This window comes from Plecotus auritus (genome assembly GCF_963455305.1).
Source record: "Plecotus auritus genome assembly, chromosome: 8".
In the NCBI taxonomy this organism is placed as follows: Eukaryota; Metazoa; Chordata; class Mammalia; order Chiroptera; family Vespertilionidae; genus Plecotus; species Plecotus auritus.
In genome coordinates, this window is record NC_137782.1 from 114740364 (window position 1) to 114746363 (window position 6000).

Sequence of the window (6000 nt, forward strand, 5' to 3'; positions counted from 1 at the left end):
CCTGCCTCTCCCCAGGGCCATTGCTTTGATGGTGGGGACCTGGCCGGACCAGGTCCAGGGTTTTGGGCAGCCCCTTCCTTTCACCTGGTTCGAGGTGGAGCAGGCCTTGGTGCCCATCAACTCCCCTGCCTCACACCTGGTGGGCCACGCCCAAAACCTAGGGGTTGAGTTGGAGCATCTTGAGCCCACCGAGGCAACTCAGGAAGGTGAGGGGGACTGATAACCTGGGCAGATAATCTGGGGAGGTCAGGCTCATGGGCTGGAGTTCCCTTAAAGGCAATAGCATCTTTCCTGTCTGTGGAAAGTCACAGAAAAGCCAGGTGTGTGAGTAAATCTGTCTCTTCCTCCCACTCCAGGTCCATACCCAGAGCTCCAGAGTGCTCCAGAGCCAGAGGAGGGGCCTGCCCAAGGGCCAGCACCTGGTCCAACGAGAGGCCCCACCCAGCCAGGCCTGAGGCAGTACCTGAAGGCATTATGGAGCCAGCGACTGGCTGCACTAAAAGCCTTCTCTCTCTCACTCTCTCTGTTCTAGGCATTACCTCAAATAAATAAGAGGAATACACCCCAACTTTATATTTACTAGAGGCCTGGTGCACAAAATTCATGCACTGTGGAGGGTGAGGTACCTCGGCCTGGCCTCTGCCCTCTCACAGTGGAGGAGCCCCACAATCAATAACCCCAAAGAGGTAGGCCTCACCCACCAGGCTCCATGATAGATTGCCCCCACAGAGGGAGGACCTCCCCACCAGCCTCAGCCTGCCACTCGATGGCCTAGGCCACCCTCTGTAGGGATTTCTAATCCATTCCCTTCATCAGTGTCTTCACAATGTACCCTCCATCATGACTGAAATTGAAACAAACAAACAGAAAAACAGTAGCTAAGGCCAGATGACCCATAGAGGACCCCTCCTCCTGACCCAAATTCCAAGCCAAGCTTAAAGTAGCCATTGTAGATTCTGACTTCAAAGGAGACCAGTTGTCACAGCCTCTGGACCTTATTCCAGCACAGCTAGTGTTAGGGGAGCATCAGGGCATCCATGCCTAAGTCCCTGGGCCAGGGTGTCCACGCTAAGTGAGTCCCTGGGCCCAGTGCCACCCCTGCCCTCGCACCTGCAGGCTTGGAGACCATGCCCCTGTGCAGCGCAGAACTGATCAGTGATCACTAGGCTTCCGAAACTCTGTGGTCCCTGTCAAGTGAGATTTTTTTTAAGACTCGTTTTTGGACAGCTAACTTTAAATCTGCTGCCCTTTTCTCCACTTCCTGTGCCAGAGCACAGAAGCTTGGCTTTTGCGGAGCAGTCCCTTTTTAGATGTGTTCCGTGTTTTGAAGAATTTACTGCTCCACTCAGCATCTCAAATAATTGGATCGATGTTGCCGAGCCAGGGTTCAGCCCAGAGTGACGCTGTAGGACCGTGCTGAGGTCCTCTGAAGTCTTGGATGCTGCTGTGAGGGCAGCAGTGGACAGACAGGACATCAGCTCACAGTCACCGTCAGCTGGGAGCGCTGGTCCACCGAGGCCTTTAGCTACTGCATTGTTTTCTGTCTTCAGGCATCCTTGTACCATCTCTATGATTTTGCCAAGTATGTATCACCTGTGTTCTTATTACATACTTTCCCTTGAATCAACTTGCCATTTCTACTTTATTTTAAAAGGAAAGATTTTTATCGGTACTATGAGTGGAAAACCACTGACACTATAAACACAAGGTCACCATAAAAGTAAATGGGTGATGATCACACTGTTCCTGTCAGTTGATGTGGCTCTGCCTTCCTGGCATGCACAGCTATGATTCCCGGGATGCCACCTGCTAGTCCCCCACCTGCCTGCCCAGCATGCTCTTGGAAATGCAGTCTCTCTGCCATGGCTGCTGTCTGGCACCTCCGCCTCTCCGCCCCTCCTCACACTGACTTCACACAGTGGACGCCTGCCAGATTCATCCCACCAGACTTGAATCTTGCTTCTCATCAAGGTTTTTCTTCAGAATCCAAAATTTCCCCTGATTTCAAGTTGCAAGGCTTGGGTGCTTACAACTTCCCTGAGAGTCCAGACACTGGGTAGCTGAGAGCCAGAGGGGTCAGGTCCTAGGAAGGTGTGGAGGGGCCCAAATCCCCACAGTGGACGTGGCTCCAGGTCCTTAGCCCTCCAGCTGCCTGGAGCTGGACACTGTGCAAAACAACCTTGTCCTGCTGTTCTGAGGAACTCCAACCTCATTCATTTTTCACTTCTATCTGGAGACCCCATCCCCTCTCCTACAAGGAGGTAGTTGAAAGGTCTTTTAGGTGTGTTTTTCCTCCAATGTTGTTGTTGTTTTTACTAGTATTTTATTTAACTTTGCCAATAGTATATGTTCACAGCAGAAAATTCAGAGATTGCAAAAATGGAAGGTAAAAATCATTCTTGAGTCAAAGTCACCATGTAGAGATGAAGACTCCTTAAACAAATGACTATTAGGGTGACAATGAACTTCTTTCTGAAATCATAAGTGAAGCCTGTTGGCAGGGTGCACATCCTGGACCATGAGGGCCTGGACCACAGGTCAGGAGTGGTCCTCAGCAGCCACAGGCCAGGTCTTCTTAAGTCAGGGATTGAGTGACACAGCAGGTGGGCCCAGTAGTTAATGTGTTGCACTTTTACCAACATTTTGTCGAGCCTCCTGAGCTTATCCTTTATTTCCTCCCAGCTGCTGCGGGATTGCACTGTGAGCCATGGTTAGAGCCAGGGCCAGCCTCCCAGGGCCTCCAGCTCAGGCTGCCACCAGGGCCTCCCCTTAGACCCCTGCCCATGAGGCACACAGCCCAGCTCTTGTCCCTGGGCTCCCTGTGCCTGCTGCCTCTGCTTCTAGGCCGCAGTGTGATCGCCCACCTTGGCATGGGAATTGCAGCCCCATTTCTCACTGTCCTTCTCTGCCCCAGGCCCTGGGAACCTAATACCAAAGGGAGTGGCCCCACCCAGAAGCAGCCTTGATGGCACTGATGCCTCCACTGACCCAGCCACCAAGCCCCGGCCATCAGAGCTGGGCTCCGGGGCCTGTTCATCCACAGTCATCACTACAGCTCCTTCCAGCTCCACCTCCACCCCCACGTCCCGGCACCTAGACCGCACCCACGGTGAGTCACGGTCCCTCCAAACCAAGAGTGATGAGCATCTCGGCCCGAGGTCCTTCCCAAAGACCCCGGTTCACAGGGGCAGGAGGCGCCTCTCAGACTTACAGGTGGTCAGCAGGTGGGTGAAGCTGTGGATAGATTTTGCGTCCCACAGACACAGGTTCAGAGCTTTTTTCCGCCTACAGCTGTGCAACTTTGGGATGGTAACTCTGCCATCTGGAGACCTAGGCCTGAGCCCTGGAACCCACACCACTGCTCAGGAATTAGTTGCACCAAGCGGCTCCCGAATGGAGGTGAACCAAAGTTTAGGCCAAAGTCAGGCAACATTGGAGGCTTATTCTCCAGGGAGGAGACTTGACAGGGTCCTTGCACTGGAGGCCGGTCCATAGAGTGGAGGGCAGGTGTCCTAGATGGAAAAACAAGGGGATTCAGGAGGGATTTACAGGTTGGATGTCCCCCAGATGCCAGGAGCCATGCATGCTGGCACCTTAGATGAGATGTTACATCCTCTTCAAGGCATCTGATTAGCAGGAGACATTCCCAGCAGAGCAGTCGGGTCACATCATGCCAGGGGTGACCATGAGACGTCAAGGTCCCCGGACACCTGAGGAGTGCCTGCAACACCAGAGACTAACTGATGTGAGAGCAACAGAGTCAGCGGGCATTAGGCACAGAGACAAATTAAAGTGCCCGTCATGACCTCAGAGTGAACAGTGCTGGGTGAAACCAGAGCAGGATGCTATGAAAAAGAGCATCTGGGTAAGAGCACTGGGAAATTTAAAATATGCAACAGAAGGGGAGAAATAAAGCTCAAAACTTAAAAAGACATTCTGCTTCTAACCTAGAGATGAAGTATCCAAGGACAGCAGAAAGAGGTGAAAATGACTGTCCCGGGGGTGTTAGAACCTGATGAGAAGGGGTTATGATTTTTCATAATCTTACCTCCCACAGGACCCTGGAAGCCATGGCATGTATAACTGTGATTTGACAAGCCCAGCAAAGACAGACAGGGTCCCTGCCCTCAAGGCTGCCTGGGGCAGCTTCAGGACCTGGCCCCTTTTTTACAAATCAGAAGCACCCCTGGGAGAAGATGAGGTGAGTGAGCACAGGGCAGGAGGCAGTCCCTCTGTGCTCCTGGGCAGAGGCTGAAAAGGCAGCCACTCACTGTTGGGTGTCAGGGGTGCGGTGCTGGGTGCGGCTGGGGTGGGCTTGCTCCATGTCCCTTGTGGGCACTCAGCAGTCAGCCCGGTCTCCCAGGCTCTGCAGAGCAGAAGCCCTGCCTGAATCCAGTGAGAGCCTTTAGCACCTCCTCCCCTGAGCCTGCTGTGGCCTGTGTGGCTCAAGGCCCAGCCCTCCAGGCTAACCCTCGGGCTGTGTCAGCCTGGATCCCACCATAAGCCAGAGCCCAGGCCTGTTCAGACGCCTGCGGACCCTGCCTGAGGGCCCCTCTCACTGCACACCCAGCACTGCCCACGGTGATTCCCTGGCAACCCAGTGCTCACGCTCAGGTGGACCTAGAACTGTGTGTAAGATGGAGACTCTGGTGTCAGTTTGGAGGGGGTCCAGGGCTGCTGTCAGAGAGCAGATGGCAGGCCTGAGGCACAGGGCATCTTAGTCCTTCTCAAGGAAGAGCAGTGACTGGTGGCCCATGGACAATTGATGTTGCTGGGAGGAGTTGCTGGTGCAGGTTCAGTCTCTAGGGAACCCGCATCCTCCCTCAGGTGGTGGTTCTTTCCTTTTCCTTCCTCCAGGAGCTGGACACAAATGCGACTCAGGGGCTGGGCCAGAGTCAGAGGTGGCTGTCTCGCAAAAGGCCCAGCATTCCCCGTGGATGTTCCAGGTCCTCTGACTCTCCAGCCCTATGTTCTCCGTGGGCTAGAATTCAGGTGACAGCCCCTGTGAGCGGTCCCTGGAGCTCAAGTTCCCAACCGCAGGCAGCACGGGGAGTGGGCGGTGTATGGTGCCCTTCAACCTGGGATCTCACACCTGTTTCGATCAACAGTGCTTTTCCTTCAAGCTAAGGCCTGTGTGCAAATCCCACACACAGAGGAGGTGAACGAGGAGGTGTTATGCTGAAGCGGGAATGGGGACCCACAGTTCCTCAACACCCTTTCCCTGCCTCCCCTAGGGGCCTAAGCATGCAGCTCCAGCTTACATCCCTCCAGTGATGGGTGTCACTACTTCTGGAGGCTCTGACTCCCCTTGCTTGCAGGAAGGTCTAATGGCCCAGGCAGAGAGCACTGATTGCAGGAAAGTTTCAGCTCCCAGTTGTAAATTTCATCTTAGGAATTGATGGAAACACTTGCCATCTCATGTAGGCAGAAGGGAAACAGTGAATGATACCAGTCTTTTGAACATTAACAGTTGCTTTGGGTCTTTATAATTTCTGAGAACAAAGTCCTAGGAGGGAGGGAAGCTAACTTTTTAATCAAAATGAAGCTAACTTTTTGAATAAAGTGAAAACTGAGAGAGTTTCCATTGGATTCAGCTTCTGAAGTAATCAACAGTAAGTGTAGGAGTGAGCATTATCTCCTCCCTCCCATTGCCTAGAAAGCTCCATGGTGCTCGCATGGACTCTTACAACTTTTCGGCAGAGACAGGCTCTGTGGGGAAACAGTGTGACACCCCGGAGCCCTCACATCTTCTCACTGGGTGGAGGGGAACACGACAGGAGGAGTCGGCCACCGCTCTTGGAAGTGTCACCGAGGGGACAGATTTATGCCGAATCAGCTGAGGAAAAGGATCTTCTTCCTTAGTGTTCTGATTTCTGGAGCTTCTCTTATCAAGAGACAGAAGGCGAAGGGGTGGGCAGTGCTGGGCTCCAATGGACGGAGGGTTTGGAGCCCGCTGATCTGTGTCACAGTTGCCTTTCAGTGACACGTCCTTTTCCAAGA